This window comes from Nanorana parkeri, unplaced genomic scaffold (assembly GCF_000935625.1).
Source record: "Nanorana parkeri isolate BGI_ZX_2015 unplaced genomic scaffold, ASM93562v1 scaffold162, whole genome shotgun sequence".
In the NCBI taxonomy this organism is placed as follows: domain Eukaryota; kingdom Metazoa; phylum Chordata; class Amphibia; order Anura; family Dicroglossidae; genus Nanorana; species Nanorana parkeri.
Window position 1 is genome coordinate 749,258 of NW_017306430.1, and position 22,846 is coordinate 772,103.

Genomic DNA, 22,846 nt, shown 5'->3' on the forward strand with positions numbered 1-22,846 from the left:
TATATATATATATTGTGTGTGTCTACTGGACTAATACAGCTTACCCATTTATATTACAATATATATATATATAAGTTTTGTTTTTGAACAATACCATTTTTTTAATGACTATATGATCTTATACTAAACTTTATTGACCTCAGTTAACACAGTTCATACAGATGGAATTGGTGTATCCACTAGTTCCGATATTTAAAATTACATCCTGCATTTGTGATGTTTGCTAAAAGTATTTAAAATCTTAAAGTGAGCTGTTAAAAAACAGCTGATGAAAAAAATCTAACATTACAGGGTTTTTGTAAAAGGTTAACATGTTTAGCCTGAAATCTTTTTTTCTATATACAATTTAATCTTGTGTGGGATTTCCCTATGATGTACCGTTAAAGTACTAAGCGGCTCCTGGCTGCTAAACTTCAGAAACAAAATATATTGTGGTAACTGTTTGATTTGGCTCTTTTTAGCAGCAAAGAATGTCTTACAGCACCAACAATCTGTACATCATTTGTGGTTTGTCGATTTAGCGAACGTGTCATGCTGTACACGGAATGATCTGCTTACTTAGAAATTATGAAAATGGGCTCTAAAACATTCTTCATATAGTAGTGGACTTTGTGTATCACAGAGGTAAACATTCTGTATTGTAACAGTTGAGACTTGGTGTTCTTTTATTTATTTAGTTATTTATTTTCATCAGGGTTGATTTGCTAAAGGAAAGAGAAGAGACATACCTCTATTGTAGTCACCTTTATCTTGGTTCTTTTGTTGGACATCTTAACTTCTACAGCCGAGCAATGACTTCTTCCAGTCTAGCATGGACTGTAGCACCCTCTACCATTTACAGTTGAACTAGTTCAATATTCTGAACATATTGTCTATGGGAACTACAGTTGTCAAGGGAAAGATTATTTATTTATTTGTTCTTACTGTGCCATGCCTTTCTTGTGCAGTGTGTGTAGACCCCCCCCCCCCCTACTGATTTGTGCTCCCTCATTTCCCCTCCCTTCTATTTTTTTCTGCCCTCTGCTCTGTGCAACCAATACATCATACAATTTATCCTCTTTTTTTCTCCATTATATGTTTTGCTATACCTCTTTCCTTTTCCTGTTTTTTTTCGCCCTTTACTCTCACTTTGTAAACTCTGTCCTTCTCACAACATGTTCTTTCCTCCATTACATTTTTCTTCCCCTTTCTTTAAAGTGTTTGTAAATGCAAAAAAAACCAAAATTGTTTTGGTATCCTTATTATACCACTTTTTCCTTTGGCTTTATAAGATGCACACATGCCTGGGGATCCTGCCAGTCTCTCTTTTTTTCCCCACAGCTTCCTGCTGCATTCTGTCAATGCTATCCACAGTTTCAGACTCATTGGGGGTGATGTACTAACCTAAACACATGCACGCACCAGGTGCGTGTGATTTTCACACAGCAAAACGTATTCATCAACCAAAAAGTCTCTAAAAGCATATTTCCACTAATGCCATATATGGAAAAATCATGCACATGATGCATATATAATGCTGCTTCAGAGTTTAGACAAAAATGGTTAGCTCATGTATTTACATTCCTGCATTCATCAATGCAAACAACACAACATAGAGCTAATTTACACATCACCTTGCAGGGCTTTGCACAACACACCTGCTGGGTGTGTACACACTACAAAGGTGTTTAGATTCCACCCATAGATCATGCTGGGAGGGAACACACTACAGAGGTGTATACATGTTCGTGGTGTGTTTATAAGGTTAGTAAATCAACCCCATTGACTCACATGTGCAGTTCATCTTTCAAAGGAAACAGCAGGTTGCCCTGCAAAAGCATTGTAAGCTCAGGGCCGCGCCAGATGTTGCCCAAAGATGGCTGCCAGCTCAGAGACATGGAGCATTTTAAAAGTGCAATCTCAGCATCGCTGAGTAAAAGTCTTTGTCCAGCCACTGCACATGTCACTCAAGCAGGCACCGTGGCCCGCAGTGTTGTGCTCAGTGACCCTAAGCCTGCACTGTTAACATTCTGCATCACTGAAAAGGCTCCACCACTGCGCCCACCTGTGTGAGATGTGCAGTGGCTGAGCAGGTAGCTCAGTAACGGAGCATCCCATATGGACACTCCGGCCTCAGCACCACCCCCACAATGCTTTCAATAATGCTGCGTGAGGTGATACTTAATTGGCCTCATTAGTGGTATAGCTCTAGGCAAGCCTGTAGTTCCCTAGTCAGCCTGTGTTGTGACGGGATGACATGCCCATAGCCCTGCACTACCTACAGTGAGTGACAGTGGATTTCATGTGCCAGAGCCATCTCCATGGAGCAAAAAAGCTCCAAGGAAATGTAATTTTTACAGATGCTAGGGTTCATCAGACGAAGTCTCCACTTCTAGCCCTCACTGGCCATGGATTATCTAAGGCATAGCATTCATGTGCCTGCTTTACAAGCATCCAAAATGAGATATTTTGCTTTCTTTTATATATATTGATTAACGTGGATGATACTATAATAAGTACTTTAGTGTAGCAATTGTGCTTGTTAACTATTCACATGCACTTTAATTCCTGTCTCCACCATATATATCCCCCTTCTTTCTAAGTATACATGTAGAGATACCTCTTCCTTCTTCCCTGTGTACAGGAAAACATACACATAAATACAATATATATATACCAAGGCAGACAGATTCTCATTATGGACATCCTATACACATGGACTGTATTTCCAGATGTTTAAAAATGCAGCATATTCAGCTCTGTAGACAGGTGTTTACAAGTGGGAATATTTTGATTGCTTATCCAGATGGGTGTGCAAGAGCTGGAGGGGACATTTAGGTGAAATCGAAGACAGCTCGTGCCAAAGAGCCTGTTATTTTTCTTTCTTTTTACTTGTGATAACAATATCCTTGGCATTGGTTATCTCAAACTATTTTTATAGGAAAGTGATTGAAAGATCCCAGCAGAATCAACGTGGTCTTTCCAGATGTCTGGGAATTAATTTTACCTGCCTATTAACCCCTGTGCTACACAAAAGAGTATGATGGTAGGGCTTACACCAAAATAGATGACAGAATTGTTTCCCTTAACATCTATTTTAGTTATGCTTCTTTTATTGTGTATGTGTTTGCCAGTAATTGGCATAATGTCACTTTACTTACTTCATTATTTACCCGTGCACACTTATTTATCAAATTAATTTTTTTGTACTGTAATTGAATAGTTTTGGATATTCCTTTTGTCTGAACAAAAAGTCAAATTTTTTTTTCTATAGTAGTAGAAGTAAGCATGATTTATCTCCATGTGTCCTGGCTTCTGTTCTTCTGATAGTTATCCCATTCTGGAGTCAGGAGCAGGACTGATTTTCTATACATCCAGATTTTGATTGAGAGCAAATGTGATGTCTCATTGGCTTAGAAGCTGTGATCGCCCCCCCCTCCCCCATTGCCTGAAACCTCTATGGGCATGTGCAATAAGGTTATGATTTGCAACAGCAAACTGCGATGCACTGTTATGTTCAGACACATTTCTATTGGAACCAGCATTAACTTGTGCAGCAATTTGAACTGCAGTAGGTCTTCTATTGGATTGGAATACACGGGCCAGCCTTCGCTCCCAATGTGCATTAATGAGCCTTAGCTACCCATAACCCTGTCACCAGTTCACTGGTTTTCTTCCTTGGGCCACTTTTAGTAGTTCCTGACCTCTGCAGAGCTAAAGTTTTGAAGTTGCTTCGACAAAGATGTCTAACCATCACAATTTGGCCAATGTCAAAGTTCCTTTAAATACTTACACTTGCCCTGTTATCTGTTTCAAGCACATCAACTTCAGGGACAAAATGTTCACTTGCTGCCTAATATATCCCACACACTTCCATGTGCCATTGTAACAAGATAATCAATGTTTTTCACTTCACCTTTCAGTGGATATAATGTTATGGCTGATCAATGTATATGAGCCACCTGCAGGGTGTATTCGTTTTTAGGTGGTCTTTGGAAGGTTCAGAAGGTGTGAGCACTAGGCACAGATACAAGAATGTTTAAATTGGGCCACAGATTTCAGACTTTGGGTGGTGGTCTCAAGATGTGAGTGCTATGACAATTCTGGGCCCATTCTTGCAGGCACATCTTGCACATCCCCCTTCCTCCAATCCATAGGTAATCAATCTCAAAACCACTTACATACAGAAACCGCAGTATTGTATTTTTGCTATGTACTTATGAAAATTAACGTTCGACAATTTCTGTTTCAGACTGCAGCCATAGTTATTTCCGAGCTAATGGAGTTAATCTGTAACTTGACATTTTGCTAGGTAGTAAATACATCACAAGTGTGTACTGACTTGGCAGTGAAATATTCTGGTTGCACCTGAGGTAAATCCCCTGTATGATAGATCACAGTGCTCATATTTGTAAGGCTCTCTGCAGCTTGTCCATTCTTTCGCTGTCTAAGCAGTTCTGGCCAACATACACATTTGAGATTTAGTTTTTACAAACACTGAATGGTGCCAAAATACTTTGGGGAAATTAAAAAGCTGTAGGGTGTAAATGTACTCTGCAAAAACAAATTAATAGTCCCAAACCAATTTACAAATTTCATGCTTGAAAACATTAGGTGTTTGTTGAAATAGATGAAGGATTGACTCATAAGAGTGGTATTTTGACAGATAAACAATACTAATTTAATTAATATTGATTTTACCTGGTCTGTGTAGTTTAAGTACCTTGTTTCCAAATTGGTAAAGCTCCCTTTAATTTAAATTTAGTGCACTTTACTTTTCTAACCTTTTATCCTCTGTTAAAGAAAAGCTCCAGGCAAGGAGATAAGCACAGTTGAAGAAATTGTGTGCATTTTACTTGCCAAAGGATTTGTAGTTTTGTCTACAGGTGACAACCCGTTGACCCAGTTCAGCTTTTTAGCCTTCTTCATCACCTTCCTGTCTCCATTTTGTTTATTACATAATGATTCAGCACACAACACCAGACTGCTCAACATTGTGCAGTGAGCAGGCTGGTGACACAGACAACTCAAAATATTTAAAGCAGAAGTCCCTTCCACCTCACTACCCCTCCGCTGCAGCAGTCTAAGATCTAGTGAGTCATCACGTTCTATACACTGTGTATAGGACATGTGGATGCCAACGGACATACCATTGTTGAAGCATAGAAGGACACAAGAGACAGGGACTGGTCTAAGAGCAAGCCGGCTCAGTGGTTTGATTGAGAAAAACTTTGTTATTTTTGAACCTAGACAAAAACAAGCACTGTGGCAGTGTGGGAGTAGCCCCACTGGAAAGGATTAGAATTATTTTCCCAGGAAATTCTACTTTAAGCCTTCCTGGCTATTGCAAATTTTGAGCAACCAAATACAAATCATTTTCAGAGGTAAAATATTTTGTGTAAATGTATTTCAACTGTGTAAATAGTTTTGCCTGAAATATGTCTCTAAATACAAGGATATTTCCAAACTGTTAGATTAATTGATACACCTGCATCATATTCCTTTGTTATCACTATACAGTATGTGTACATATGATCACCTGATCTATTTAAATAAATAGCTTTGATATTTATTCAAAGGAATGCTTAATAACCCAGATTATCAAAAATGTATGCTTAATATCATTGGAAGCACTATGCTTACATATTAAATTATTTAACCAGTTGACCCCTTGTGAATCCTACCATGTACTGAAAATTTGTTTCCAAAACAGTCTAGCAGAAATGGTGGGTGATCACACATTTGTACATAGCACATCTGTGTGTGTTAAACTTAATGTCTGGAGAATACAGAATGGCCTGAAGACCTGCTGTTGGCACTGTGGTCCCCGGACTAGGATGGTGTAATTTCAGTGACCACCAGTAGGAGTCTTCCAGCAGCCAGCAGAACCTATTGATTAGTCATCTTCTGATGCTGGCTCCTGGGAGGCTATTTTGTCCCAGCTCAGTATTCACTCAGTGCCACAGCACTTTATCTGTGTGCCTGTTCCTGTTTGTATCTTGAACCTGCCTGATTTGCATCACCTTGTACCTGTTTAGATCTGCATTCCCTTAGACATTCAGCTGTCCTACCTGACCTTGCTTGGCACTGTTTCCCTTTATCATTTGCCTGCAGTTAGTATAGTACAGTTAGTAGTTAGTTCCACTCTGCACATGTGTTTCACTGGTTTGGTTATTGGATAATTGTTGTATATATGATATGTTATCTAAGTTGCGTGTTGACATAAAAATTGTATTGTCTTTCAGTTGAGGTTTAGGCTAGCTACTGTTGGTTTCCTGATATATAAATGACAACATGTAGCTGATTAGATAAGGTATACATTGGAAAGAATGAAGTTTATATGAAAATGAACCTATATTAGTAGATGCATTAACCACAACAAGGTCCATGTTCCCTGGTGACCCAATTGCTAACACTTCCTCAAGAGCAGGACTAGATTACCAACAAGGTGACCCAAAGGGTGTCGGGAGGCTCAATCTCAGCCAGAGATTGGGTCTCTGACTGAGACCCCATGTCAAATTTAGTAGAAGTGATAAAGGTGGCTGTTTAGGCTCAACATTTTTAGACTTTTCTTACCATCATTATATCCAAGATATTTTTTTTCATTTCATATTTGACAACAAATTTAAAACCGGTTATGTGAAAACATTGCACAGTATCAATACACCATTGCTGAAACAACACAAGAAAAAGGGGAAAAGTAAATGTGGGATAGGTCAAGGTTTATAGGGAAGGAGTGTAGAAATAATATATTTACTGTATAAAGCAACACTATGATGGATTTTCCACATCAAGGCATAGCTCCTGTGCACTAGCAATTTCTTTTTACACTCCAAGCTGCATCAGTACATGTACATGTTTTTTTTGCCATATACAAGTCATCTCTCCACTGCTAAGCATATTTTTCTAATCATTAATGAGGTTGGCTTCACTTCTCTGTGGAATTGCATTGTTTGTAATGAGTGGTTTGTTGGCAGGATCCAGAGAAGCAGGAAGTTTTCTAAGAAAGACTTTATTCTTGACTACAGGCCCTAACATTTGTGTTACCTTACTTTTTTCTTCCAAGTGGTTTATCCAATGATATTTAGAATATTTATGACTAAACTTTCCATGTTTTCTTTGTAGAGCCTCTAGTTTGACCATAACATGGTCAAATTTAAACTGTTTCCATTTATCTTTGTAACTTGTTTGTACTGCTGCTTTAAAAAAAAAACAAAAAAAACACATACATTCTTTATTATTACGTTGACTTGCATAACTATCCTAGGATTAAAGGAAACGTGTCATAGCGAAGGATGATGGAGGGTTGGATATGACTAGGAAGCTGGTCAGGATTAAGGGTAAGAAGCCACAAAGTGATTCTAGAGAAAAACGTTTTTCAGTTTGTAAGACATCTAAGACAAGGATTGAGGTTCACATCCAACAGCACAATGACCCTGAATACACAGAACACCAGGTACCAAGAACGCAAAGATCTTAGTATGGCCATCGAGAGGGATTTCACAAAGCTGTGTATATTTATATTGGCCAGCTTTATCTGGTCACTGCATGTCTAGGTCATATTTGCCATCTTGTCAGGAAAAGTCTGTCTATTTGCCCAAAGCAACTAGATTTAATGCAATCAAACATATTTGCTCAAAAAGGACCTTCAAGTTTATAGAAAACTGGATTTCTAGCCCCCTCTGGTTTAGCAACAATCTTAGTGACTAATTCCATGTTACTTTTTCCTTACTGCCAGGTCTCATTATTTTGTACTTTGTCACTACTCCTAGATGGATAAGACTCACAGCTATAGAAAGCATAGAGCAAATACATGACTAAGCTGTTGTCAAATATTCACTGAAAAATGCCTTTGTTAAAATGATTTGTTATTTTACAGTCCACCAATCTGTATAGATTCTGTACAAATACATGGCATGCCATATAAAATGCATGCAGTTTTTGAGATGTCATTAATATGACTATGGCAATGGCATGTTTAGGACTCTTGAAGAACAAAAGAGTATCTGCAGCTGCACTGAAAAATACATTATTACATTTAGTTCAACCTTTTGTTATAGTTACCCTTTTCCTGACTTTCGGTGCTTTATGCTGAGTTATAAAATCATCATTTACGTTTTAAAACACTAAACCATTTACCATCTGCTTCACATAACCCAGTTGTAGTTGTAGTAAAAATGGCCCTTATATCTCTTCAGTCAGTACCCCATCTAAAAAAAGTTAGGCTTTAAATTTAGACAGAATTTATTCTATGGCATGTTTTCAGCCTTAGCTACAATTTAACATTACATTAATAATTGCCTTTTCTCCTATTTCTCTAACGTGACTACCCATATTGTTTTAATAACCAAGCTGAATGTAAAATAAAAAACACATTTGCCAAGTTCCAGAATTGAAGCAAATGTGATAATAGTATAAAGAAAGTATTAAAACATACTTATTCTGTATTTTTTGTAAGATTTGGAAATGCTTTGATAATACAGCAGTAAGCAGTTAAATTATTGCCAGACATATGAAATCTAGCGGACCACAATACCGCCTATTATTAATGTAATGAATTGCATCTGTTGAGTAAGAAAATGGGAATTTCTCCTTCCTTTGTTTTCAATTTTGAAATCTTTATCCTTGACTTTTTTCTGCCCCCGGAATGTCTTTTTTTCCAGATATAGGGGAACATGCCAAGTGCAGTCTAATTTTCTAACTAAAAATATGTCCCAATCCTCTGTCTCTGGCCTCTGAGGTGATCTGTGCTTTTCCATATGTCAGTCTAGTAGTGATGAATTCCATGAAGTGGCTGGAAGACAGCAATTTTATCCGGCTGGCAGGAGACTGACCAGACAAAATGAACCTGTTATAGCTCCACACCCATGCTGCCAATGGGAGGAAATAGCATATAAATACCATTTTACCAGATATTTCTGCTTATGATACAGGAGGTTCACATTTTACAATGAAGGCTGTGCACGTCATTAGGTGTACAGGGCCCACACCTTGAAACTACCAGAAAGTAAAAGACCATCAACAGTCAATCACTTTGTCTGTTCAGTGTGTCTATGGCCAAACTGGCTTGTCTAAAGTAAACATTATTAAATTGTAACAAGCATTATTGTGCATTTTTCAAATAATTTGTGTCGATAAAGTTTTCATAATAATATTGAGAATGAATCTACCTATGATGTCTTGTGCAATTTGGTGTATTAATGTTCAAGATTTTATTTGAAAAATCTGGTCATCTAATTATAGCACTTTTTCCAACACTAATAACAGGCTCTGTAAGCTATTAGGGCTAATACTATAGTAACAAAAAATGAAATTGGTGTTTGAGTGCTGAAAACAGCTTTCTCCTCAGAATCTGATGCAACTGAAATCATACACGTCCTTTACCCATGCTTTCAAAATGATTTTAGCTCAGGTGGTTGCAAAGGCTAATAGATGCCCCCTACTTTGAGAAGTGGGGGTGTCCCCTCAGTTTAAGGAGGGCTTGCTCACAGGGTTGGTAGACCTGGGAGTCCAAGATTTGCAGTGGAATTTTGACATGGATTTGGAGGTCTGGGGTAAATGAAAGGAGCTTTTTTTCGTCTAAGACTTAGAAGGTTTTACCTTTTGAGGTTTATGTTTCTTTTGCTAAAAAGGGTGATCTTTCCTCCAGTAACATCCTTGATAAAACTGTTCAAGGAGGCACCGTTCTCCATTAAAAGGCATATGCAGTAATATGATATCCACAAGCCCATTAACACATTGTACAGGGCAACAGACATACGGTCTATTTGATTTAAAACCCAATAATAGGTTAGGATTGAATCAGGTGCTTTATATCCTTGGTCCTTATTCCTAAGGTATAGCAAATGGACATGGCAGTATTGACAAGTTGCAAGGATGTGCCTGTCAGGGAGAATAGGGACTAGGAAACGGTTTCCAGTTTCTTATCAACCATTTCCTATTTACTAAGGCAAGAGATGGCAGAATCTACAATGGGAACATCTCACTTCTTGATAAATGCCTCTTCAATGGGGTGTTGCTCAGAATAACACTTGGGAAGATAAAAGATAGGTACCATACATAAAAGGTTGCAATAATGAATGAACTGAAAAGGTTAATAAATTCAGGCGTAGGTTGGTCCATTTCTACACAATGTATGTATGTACCAAAATGGTATCTTCAAGCCTAGGTATTACTGTATATTAGCAGACTAAAACTCCTCAGGTACAAAATCATTCACAGAGGATAGGTTAAACTCCTCATAATCCTCAGCTAAATGCCCAGAATCAGCCGAAGCTGCAAACATATCAGACTCTGGAGGAGAAGATGTAGACATATGCTTCTGGCTCCTGCTTTCTGAATCAGCAATCATTGCAGAGATTTTATTTATACAATCTGACATTACCATCCACAATTCCTCCCTGGATAATGCAAAGTGTGAGGAACATGTATACTCAAGCAGGGGATAATGGTCCAGGTTATTGGCATCAGGCCCTTGTGGAGGGAAACTGCAAGCTGGGGAGGATCATGAGCTGGGAAGGCCACTAGAACCACTTCCCTTATGCCCATGATCCACCATACTGCTAATACATAAAGAAGTGTGAGGGCACATTCACACCAGCAGCTGCACTACATCATCTGCTGTCATGCGTTGCTCAGCACAGTACCAATGCTCCGATCGTGGCACATCGCATTTACTTTTTTATACAACTTTATTGAAATGTCCAGTGATGTTTCATAAAATTCTGTGGGCTCAGCCTGGTGTGTGGTGGTTGAACTATGTTGCATTCCACTGTTTTGAAAACAAGTACTGCATGCAGTACTTTATTTCAGCGCACACCACAGCAATTTGCCCATCCGTGGCAAGGCAAGTTGCCTGTCGTGTGTTGAGGCTGCACTGGAAAAAACAGCCAGCTCAGCCCCAATGCATCTGGTGGGAATGGGCCCTAAGATTGCCAGTAATTTTTTGTGTGTTTGGCATTACACTACTGTATACAGTTTTCTTAAGCAAGATTTTTTTTGTTTATCTGCTGCAAAGTTTCTTACCTGGAGATCCTGCCAGTTGCAGTCAGAAGCAGTGTTGTCAGCTTGCCATGCGTGCTCTTTCAGTTGGTCATTCGGTTGCCTACCAGTTCTATTGGAAAGGCAGTCCAACAGCCAACTAAAGGCAGATTTAACCCAGTGCTGCTAATTTTGAGGCAGTGACTTAGTGTTTTTAGCATTACACAATATTTTCTGTCAGGATCTCCAGTAAGAAACAACAGATTCCTCAAAAACAATTTGTATAAAGAAAAACTCTGAAGAAAATTATTATTTTTATTGCTTGCAGTAGGGCTACCTCCAAACTGCAAGGGTTAAATGCTCATTTGTGCCTAAGGAGGAAAATAAAAAAGTTATACTCACCCGATCCTCCAAGCCAGTTTGCTCTTTGACCGATCTCTGGAGCCTCTCTCCCCCTCTTCTGCAGCGGTCTAATGTCCCATAAATCATTATACGTTTTATACACAGGGGTCTATTCACAAAGCTGCCGAAGAATCTAGCCGTAGCTTCGGCTGATCCTTCGGGTAGCTTCGGCCCCAAGACCCCTTCGGTTCTGCTGCTGTACGGGCTATTCACTATAGCCTGTACAGCTCCCGAAGTTGGCCGAGCGGTTCAGTCGACGCTGATCTGTCATTACTCTCCCGGGAAGGGTTTACTCTGCTCAATCTGCTATCATTTCAATCGTTTTCTATTTTTTTTTACTTTTTTGAACTGTTTTTCTATTCTGCTCGGGACCACAGAGGTACCGAGCAGAATAGCCGAGCCGAATGCCGCTCGGCCCTGCCCATGAGAGCTTGTTGTATTGTTTTCATTAAGCCCACAGGTTGAACTAAAAGAAAACAAAAAAACACTGTATGCCCTACTTTACTATCCTCTTCTCCCCTTTTGCTCCGGCTGTGAACTGTCCTTCGGTATCCTCATGTACAATGCAGAGCTATGAAGCCTGTTGTACTTGATGATGTCAGCGATCCTTAGACTGCTGGAGTGAAGGGGAGAAGAGGCTGTGGGGACCAGTCTAGCAGCCCACAGGGAGCCAGCGGGAAAAGGATTTAGGTAAGTAAAACAGCATTTCTCCTGTCCCCTAGACATAAACGAGCAGTTAACCATCACAGTGCAGAGGCAGCCTCACTACAAGGGAAACATTTTCATTTGTCTGGAGCTGGCCTTTAGGAAAACTGTATATAGTGAGGCATGATTGTAAACATACTGAAAAATAGATTTGGGGTTTCTATATACTTTGAATAAAGCCAGCATTTTAACAAGGGTTAATTTTATTTGGGCTGTTATAAACCATATATAAGCAAGGCAACTTAAATGTTAACAGGTGATTAGATGCTGGCTAAAACTAAAAATAGTATTTATACTGGTGCTTATATTACACAACACAGCAGTGGTGCAGTGCCCAAGCCTGGGATCACTTTCTCTTTCCCGCTGTCACCCAGTCAACTGCAGATAGCTACAGGTGTGTAATATATGAGATGATAAAGAAATGTTCACGTTAGACCTACGATGACAGCCCTTCATATTTTATGTTGTGATAGTGGAGTGGGTCAATTCAGATCTACACTTGTGTAAGCCATCAAACTTTTTACAGTCACACAGACATTATTCTCATTAGTGTGGGACCATGAAGGTTTTTTCTGGAGTACGATTTACTGCAACTTATTCTAATTTGTCTGACCGAGTAGTTGAAAGCTCCCTGTATTTCTAGTCAAGTAAGGTGGGAAAAATTCTCCAATTCAGCTCACTTTCCAGTTCAGCTATGTTGTCCTAGATTGTTCACTTCTCCTGTCTTCTCCAAACTCTTCACCCTTTTGTAAATAACCCTGTAAGACTAATGGACATGCGTTCATTTACATCCATTTACATGGCTGTCGCTAATAATTAGTATGGATTCCTGCTGCAGGAAAATGCTAGTTCCTGATGCAGGAATCCCTAATTGCACCTAAGTTTACAGATATGAATGAGGCCGTATTGTGGGCGGATTGGTGTCCGTATTACCATACCAGATATGGTTACATTTTATTTTAAAGTATGATATTTGGCAAGCGGCCCCCATGGGAGAAAATAATTTGTTTAGTGGCCTCCGAGTGAAATGAGTTTGAGATCCCTGTCCTATATTGTTCACTTCTGCCTTCTCCAAACTCTTAACCCTTTTGTGAATAACCCGTTAAGGGTTTATGTAGACAGGCAAATGAATAAAGCATTTAGCGGCATTCAGATGGCTTTTAGGATACTTTGAAGGTCCTTTTTCAGATGCTTTTGCATTGCCATTGATTTGTATGGGGGTAAAAGCATTTCAAATGCTCATATTGTATACACAAGCCCATTGGCTGTGTATAGGCAGGCATAACTCTCACTGAGCATGTGGGACAGAGAGGTCTGCCAAGCGTTGCTGAAACAGGGCAACTATTCAAGCTTCGTCTTTCAGCACGGCTCAGCGCTCGACTGAGCCGCTCGGCCGTGATCGGGAGCTGTACGGGCTATTGTGAATAGCCGTACAGCACCCCCTCAGTTCTCCTGAACCGAAGGGGTCCTGGTGCCGAAGCTAGCCGAAGGATCGGCCGAAGCTACGGCCAGATCCTTCGGCAGCTTTGTGAATAGACCCCTTAGTTGATGTCTAGATGCACTGTGTCTGCAGGATAATTACTTTTTACTAATAATAGTACATTCACTGACCAGGCATGGAGATTTCGACGTCTGATCAGTAACTGTAAAATTAATCCATTCCGCTGATTGTAAACCACTGTGATTTAGTTATAATGAGCATAGTAAAACAAAGCAGGATTATGTGTGAGACGTGAGCCTGTAGTGCAGGATTGAGTGCATATGTGCAATGCTTTAGCTGCATTTGATCAGGTTTACTCCATGCCCTGTACTCCTTATTCTTTTATTTACATTTTATTTACTTTAAAAAATGTGGATATGTCTGACCTTATATTTCACAGTGGAGCTACAAAATGATTACGATTAAGGTGTTTTAAATTAGGTTACAAAGGTTTAGCATTAGGGTAGTGTGTTTTACTCAATAATGCCTTTTTATTCTGTTTCCGTAGACATCCACCATCATTCAATAGATTCCTATTCTGCTAGTCTTACTGAGTCAAATGATACTTAGTCAAATGATACTTAGTCAAATGGGACAGTCAAATGGGACAGAAGGAGTAGCCATTTAATGTAGAGAGAGTAAATGAGAGAGCAGCACTGAATAGCCACAAGTCAGGGTATATGTAATTCTTTATGAATGTATTCCTAATTCACCTCTCTCCTATGTGTGGTGTGGTGAAAGCAGTATTTTCTGAAGAGGTGCCAGTTCAGGGAAAGTCATGCCAGATGCTGTACTTGTGTGCTAAAGTGTATTTCTACTTTTGCAGTAACATTTGAGAAAACCCCCCTCTGTATGTATGTTGCGTGGTTCCCATTCCCACAGCATAAGGAAAAATAATTTAAAAAAACCAAAACATTTGTACCTTATAGTTGTTTTTGTTGCAGCAAGCAACAGGGCTAATTCAAGTTTTTTTTTAGCACCTTCACAATGATCTGTCCTTATAGTAAGACTTAGGACTGAAATTTGGGGATTGTGCCTCTCTCTAAAAAGCAAACCCCTCACTCATCACAGCCCTACCTAACCTTAGAATGAAGGAAAAGCCAAGTAGAAATGTTAACCCTTAAGTAGCCAAGAAACCCTAACCCAAGAAAAAGGGATTCAACCACTTGAAGACCAGGTGTTTACACCCCCTACCTGGCCAGGCCATTTTTATGTATTTAGTGCTCCAGTACTTTGACTGATATTTATTCCGTCATGCAATGATGTACTGAAATTCATTTTATACCATTTTTTAGGGACAGATAGAGCTTTCTTTTGGTGGTATTTAATCACCACTGGGGATTTTTTATTTTTTTTACTATGGAAAAATGACTGACAATTTTGATTTTTTTTTTTACATTATGTTATAATACAATTATTATTACCCAATGTTTTAATATATAACAGACGGGGTCATGTCGGGTAAATAGACACCAAACATGTCAACCTTTAAAATTGCACGCACCCGCCAAATTGCAAAAAACTACCATACCCAAAATTGACCAAAATTGAAATAGAATTATTGCTGTCACTGCGACGTTCGCGGCGATATGTAACATGTGTGGCGTAATGAGTGCAATCGTCGTTTTCACACGTATGCACACCCGACGCATGTTTGCATGCATGTATGTATGGGTGGGGACTTTTCAAAAATGTTGTTTTTTTTAATTCTTTTTCATGAGTGACTGTTAAAATTTTTTTTGCAACTTACATTTTTTTTTTTCAACTATTTTTTCCCCTCTTAACTTGTTATCACATATGGGGCTAAGAAACCCTCCTATTTGATAGCAAAGAGATGTGACAGGTCCTCTTTATGGAGACATCAGGGGTGTCCAATGTCACCTAGGGACCCCCAAAGAAGCTGATGAAGCAGAGATCTGATTCATCAGCTTCTCTCCAGTTTCACGGGTGGGAGTGGCTGACGTGACGTTAAATACGCCCGCTCAGATCTAGGAAGGTCTCAGCCGTCCGTAGTGTCACAACGGTTAAACTCCAAAAAGCATTTTTAAAATATCTCTTTTAGCTTATGCTATGTGAATGGGAATAGGTAACAAATAAAATAAATAGGTGTTATCCCAATTTGGCTGCAAAAGTTGAAATACACTTTTAGCAAAGGCAGTTTTTACGAATGAGCAGGAGCCTTGGCTTTGAAAAATAATAATAGTTGTGACGGGTTCCCTTTAAATTAGTTATATTGACTTTGGACATACAGTATGTATACTTAAAAGAACACAGTTATGTCTTTACTTATTTATTCATACCATGTGCCAGTATACTTAAGATGAGATTCCTGCATGTCACTAAAATACCAAGCACTCTATTTGAGTAGGAATCATTGCCACACCTGTTGGCTGTGTACAACCATCATCTCCTGCAGTGAAGTGATTCCATGCAAGATGAGGCCAAAATTAGCATGTGATATACAGAAATAATTTAATGCACTAGACAGCAACCCATTGGACTGCTAAGATTCCTAGCTATAGATGGCATCTGCTAAGTCACACAGTTTTTATATTATTAGCTCATTTTGTAATTTCAAAATATAAGAACATATAAAACCTATTTTTTTTGGGTCCACATTTGAAGTCCTATTTTATTTTTCATCTCATTGACAGTTTAGTTTGCTTTTGGAAGTGAATTTAAAATAGACACCATAACAAGTTCTAAGTTTGTGTAATATATACTACACAATAATATGAGATTTTCAACTGTATTAAAGCTGAGCTTTGGGCTGCCCCTCTATCACCAACCAAAGCCCAACCCCCCCTCACCGACCTACTACTTATCAGTGGTTAAAAAAACAAACACCTAATTACGCCTTTACTCAATTAAATCTGCAGTCACATGACATCCCAGCCCTGAGTCTTATAGCTTCTTCTTTTTTCGTGGGGGGGAGGGTGTTGGAGACAGAGTTCTTCCTCAGGTGTCCACTTTACCAAATGCATTTGTGTTGTTGGTGACCAAAAAATACATTTGCATTGGTTTCGCTTACTAAAAACACTTCTGTACTCTGTCAAATATGTCAGCATTATAAAAATACAGGAGGTAGAGAATAAAGATCTCAAGCACTGTGGGGGAATTTATCCAAACTGGAGCAAACAAAATCTGAAGCAGTTGCCAGACATCCCTGCCTGCAAAAACTCATTTCAGGGAGGTGCCCTCTCCCCCACTCCCCCCCACACTAAGTGTTTACACATGCTACCGCTAATGAAAATATACAGTAAGTCCCCTAATACAATAACAATACAAATTCATAATAATAATTTAAAAAACCCACAAAAGATAGCAGGGGAATTAGCTAGGCTGTTATTGGCTATTTCAAATTGCAATATTAAATAGCAGGCTGGCTATTGCACCCAGCCAATGCCTAAAGGAGAACTTCAGGTCCACCTCTGCTGATTGACAGCAGCAGTGGGTGTGTGCAATAGCCAGCCTGCAATTGTAGATAAACTGACTGTATTGGTTAGGTAGGCTCATGATAGTTTTGGTAAATCGAGTGGAGATTGCACAACGATTGTACAATTAGATTACATTGAGTATGACTATCGTAACTGAGTAATAGTGATCATTTTCATTCAGCTAACTGTATTTTAAAGCTAAAATTTAATTGGCCCATATGCTGCCTTGCCTGGTTCCTCCTCCCTGCTTTTCAATATGATAATCTCATTTGTACATAAAACCTTTTGTTTTCATTACATACCTTATTTTAGAACAAATGATGTCATCTGGGTCTCTGTGATGCAGGCAGATTATGGTTGGTGATAGGGACCAGCAGGGTGTTGAACATAACTTTCACAAAACATCACAGAACTCTGTCTTTGTACTCCTCTCAAGAGCATTCAGAAAGCAGTGTGCTTGTTCTTGGTAATAGGTATGCAATATCAAAACTCCGGTAGGTGTCAGTCTGGAGGAGTGTGTGTTTCTAGCAGTGAAGTGCAGTAAGGTCCGTTCCAGGTGCGGCATTCCCCCGCCCATCCCAGCCCTGCCACCATCTTGTTGACACTCTGCCCCCCAACCCGAGCTTTGTGTGGAGCAGAGAGGGAGAGAGAAGGGAGGAGACAGGGAGGAACCTCCCTGTCCTTTACTTGCTCGTCACTGGTGAGGCTTCAAAATCGATATCCTCAGTGGGTTTTTTTTTTATTGTACAGCTTGGACCAATGGCGCTTTGCCATTGGTCCAAACCATCCACAGAGCTCAAGCCTCTAACACCAAGTAGAGACTGTCGCAGCTCTGGCCTCACTATGTTAGGTTACAAAAGCAGTAGGGAAGCCCGCTGCTGTGCAACCTAACATAGCTATCAAAAGCCGGATGAAGTGTCGCCTGTAATTAACAGGCAGTGCTCCGTCTAGAACAGGTTACACTGCCGGGAGCCTCTTACTGGTCTGTAACCTGTTACAAGCCGATCTGAATGGAGAAAAAGCTGTCAGCATCAGTCGTGAATCTGACAGCTTCTTCTTCCATAATACTAGGTGAGGCTCTGCCTCCCCTGACAGCACATCCCTTTCTAGGCAGACTGTATTTGCCTGCATACTGGCCTAGGTAGTGGCCACATATAATGCCGAACCTTCATGACTGAAATAACTGAAATCCAATGAAAGAATCGGGTGGGCCAGAGCCAGTAAGGCTGGGGAGGAAAGGGCTGGATGTTGGGCATCTTCAAGCCAGGAAATAAGGTGGCCAATGTTTGACTTGCTTGAGAAGCTCACATTGTGCATTGAATTCAGAGTACCGGTAAGCAATTTCAGTACAGTAGAGGATCCTGTACAAGACTGAAGGGGAGGCTAAAGTTCAGCTTTAACATAATATCTATGATCATTTAACAAAACAAAAAAAGTTTGGAGTTCTTTGGAGAAGAACAAATACATATTTTATATAAACCTATATATAATCAGAAAATGTATACTATGATTAAGCAGGATCTAATCATTCTGAATGTCAGGACAAATGAATACATTCTTTGTGCCGCATGAAAAAATAGTAGAAATTGTTTTGTATGAAGTGGTTTGGCAGAATAAAAAGCAGTGCCTCATGCCACCTGTTCAAGTAAAGTAGCAAGTGCCAGTCATCTTGTACTGGCATTATATACAATTTATAGAGCATGTGTTGGAAAATACCAGCCTAGACTTTTATTTTAAACTAAAATCTGGAACATTACCTCCAGTGGGCAAGCTGCCCAGCTCCTCTAAGCCCTCCCAGTTCACTGCATGGGTACCAAAAGACAGCAATAGAAATCAAATGCTGTTCATTCGCCGGAGACTTAGGGTTTAGGCAGTGTGGGAGGCAAAGCAGTATACCATGGTCTGACATCTGCTGCTCTCTGTTTGCACTGAAGGTAGATTCAGTTGTTTCCCTTTAAAAGGTGAGCATGCATGTTTCATTCCTTCTCCTGATTTGGGCCCCTGGAAAGGCATACAGCATCTGTATAGCTGGCAGTGAAATGGTATTTCCAGGCAGGCACTCTGTTGGAGGATAGTGAGCCAATCCACTGCTTTGTCTGAGCAGCTGAGAACTTCATCTGAGTATTACCATGGTGTACGGTAACACAGACCTGTTCCATGAGCAAGTAAAGTACTGAGCAAGTGTTAGGGTCAATATTTATAGACCGCTACACTGCAGCTAAGGAGACTCACAGAGATCAGCAAGTGGCTGGGTAGAGATCTTCAGCACCAAGCTCCGATGGTTCTGATTTTCCTTTTTTATTTTATTGTATCATTCAGGTTTTGGCTATTCCCTGTTGAATTCAAGACGGTCCTGCTGGAAGCAACGAGAAGGGGACTGTGAAGAATAAAGTAAGTGACCTCTTGTCTCAAGTGTGCCTAGTCAGTGCAGCGCACGGCAGGTGTTCTGCTAAAATGTCAGTGGTACAATGTAGATATTGTGCCTTTCCAGTATACTGTGGTTGATTCTAATTTACTTTTTATTAGCTTTGCCTATTTAATAAAAGTGCATGCATATACTGTATATATATCTAGATATATATGATAAAATGATGCTAAACATAATAATATTTAATTTGAATTAAATATAATAGCTGTTATATATGGTTCTGCTGGTATAACAGGTAGCAAAATATGTATTTATAAATAAAGATGAAAGAGGAGTAAACTGCTCCTTTGTAAGTGGCTACCTGGGGAATGCCACCTTATCACACATGTGAAACTCAGATGTTGTTAAATTGAAATATATCAAGTGTTTTGCCAGTGGTTATGATGGCATTTCACTTGTTACATAATAACACAGATGGCTGTCAGCATGGAATGCTCTAGACTTCCTGTGTTTGCCCAAAGTTAATAGTTTACATGTATCCACTAAGTTTTACATACCATACATGTATGTGTATGTGTGTTATACGTATATTATTTATACATACATCCATATCATACATGTACCTTTAAAATTGATAGTGTTGATATTTGGTGTTATTCTTGCCTCATCTTCTTGTACTGATATACTGTATCTGGATAACCAATGCATGTTGACAATCACTTTAATTTGTTGTATCTTATACATTGTGTTATATGAAGTATCATGAGCGGATTTATATGCTATTGAATGTTACAACTTGGGGAGTTTTGCAGGTGGTGATGCTTTCCTATAATGAAGCAAAAAGAGGAGGTATAAAGTAGCCCTGTTCAAAAATCAGTTTTCTGCCGTTTTCAGATTTCTGCCGGTCCCAAGTATCCTGTCTGGGCTGCCATGAGGCCAGATCTGGTCCCGGAAAATGGCGTGAACCTGGCCGCAGTTCCAGTGCATTCCAGACCAGACAAAATGAGACATGCAGTATTTTTCTGGTCTGGTCTGGTCTGGTCTGGAACTGACTGCACTGGTGTGAACAGAGGTCAGAAATAGCATAGGAATACATTAGGATGCATTTTGGGTCCAGAAACAATCTGGTCTGGTCTGGAGATGATCTGGATGTGGTGTAAATGGGTCCTTGAAGTGAATTTGTCATTGGGGTCGTGTGGTGACTGCTATTACTGGCCATCTCCTAAAAATGCCAGTTGCCTGGCTGTGTCTCTGCTTTAATACTTTTAGCCACTGACCGGGAACATGGATGAAGTGTCAGAAAAATGTCAGAGTTCTATATCACCATACTTGTTTTAGGGCTTGTTCACACCACTGACAATGCATTCCATCTGGGTAAGCTGCTAGAACGCACTGTATCATATACTAAAGTCCCCCCTGCGCTCTGGGGCAGGAGGGGACGTGGTGGTGCATTGAAGTCAATGGCACCGCAGTCATGCCCCCTGCCCGCAGTGCGATCGCCCGCACCAGAACGCGTGGCAAAACAATGCCTGCATTCCGATCCATTGTGATCGCAAAAAATACTGCATGCACTGGACCGGAATGCAGGCACTGTTGTGCCACACTTTCTGGTGCGGCCGATCACACTGCGGGTGGGGGCGTGGCTTCGGTGCCATTGACTTCAATGCACTGCCACGCCCCCTCCTGCCCCAGAATGCAGGGGGGGGGGGGGTTAGTATGCAACATAGTGCATTTCAGTACCTAACCGTGCTGGAACGCACTGTCTGTGGTGTGAACAAGCCCTTAGGTCAGTTTCTTTAAAAAAGCATTAAAGCCAAGGCCTCAGAATGACATCCAGGCAACTGGATTTTAGCAGCCCCCATACATCTCTGATGATAGAGTCCCTTTAATAAAATAGGCCTGTTATTTAAATTCACTCTACACAGGGATCAGTAGGGCACAAATTGGCATTACCAAATCTTGCTATTATTTTCAATATAAAGGTATCTCATTTTTTTCCATGATTTAAATTTTTTTATTTTCCCAGAAGAATTGCAAGCCATTAGAAACCGTATATAGTCTACTGTTATAAATTGATAGACCCTGCCTGGTAGACTTGCGGTGGAAGAATCCAGGAAGCATATGTTTATACCTCCCGTACTGTATGTCCCTTATTTGCTTGGACTGTCCATGATTTGTAACCAAATTCCTCTGTTCCTCTAAGTGTCCATCTTTGTGGTCTGATGTACAGATATTTATGTAAATGTGCTTTTTAACTACCAAAAGTATCATTCTGCACTAAATCCTTCATCTTATGTCTTAATTCTCTTGTTTTCTATTTCAAAAAGCCTGTTTAATTGAAAAGAAATGAAAACAAATTCTGGCTTTATCCAATAGTTTTTGTTGTATAAGTTCTTCAGTGTCCATATAACTGGGGACGTGGCAGGGATGTTTCCATTGCATAAATACATTGTACTAGAAGGTGTCCCTTTTTCTCTTTGTAAGCCATGTGAATATTATATATATATATGAGAGTATATATGGCTACCCTCACTATATATAGAAATAACATTATTAAAACATTGATATGGCCAGTTACGTTAAGCTGATCTCTTTTGCCTATGTATCTAAAAAACTTTACAGAAGGCTCTAGTTTTCCTTATTATATTTTGACAACATGCACTGTATTGAGGGTCACTGTCACAAAGTTTAGTAATGCATCTAGTGCACTTTAAAAGCATATGTCATCTGCTATAAATATTATTCACAAACTTCAGGACTGTCTGAAATTTACCAATTAGGTCTATAACAAATGATTTATTGTAGCCCGAAGCTTAAGGCCATGGCTAAGATTTATATCCAGATGACAGCTTGTGACTAATGCCTTAAGTGTCCTTATATTGCAGCCCCAGGGTGAAAAAAAAGCTTGGAATGAGAACACCTGGGCCATCTTCTCGTGCTTTATGCCTTTTTATTATGATGTCCGAAAGCATCAGCAAGCATAGAAAACGTACCGAACAAATGCTCTTTCTAAGGTGTTTTTCTTTCCATTGCACCAAATAAAATTTGAACCGATTCCAATGAACATTAATGTTTCAGACATCATTAGCCCCTGTGTTTGTGTACTCCCACCCATGCTGTAATATAAGCTTAAGGTTAGCTGTAACACAAGAGATCCATACATTGGAACATGACCTGCATATGTGTCATACCTTAGCTCAGGAACACGTATGCCTTGCGAAAACACTGCATTTTAGAAACGCATTACCTGGGCCGGAGTGAGTATCATATCTTGTAACTCATAGACAAGTGAAGTTTGGCAACATTTTCCTGTTCAGGGTTGTGTGTCTGTAGTTGCTCTGTGGTGATGTATGTTATGTTGTTGAGTTGGGTGAGTTGAGTGGTATTATGTGAAATGACTGGGGATTACTATGGAAACCATGCATGCAAACAAAAATTGTTCAAACCTATATACATGATCCTTCTGTTTAAAGGAAAAGCATCACAGGCAATATT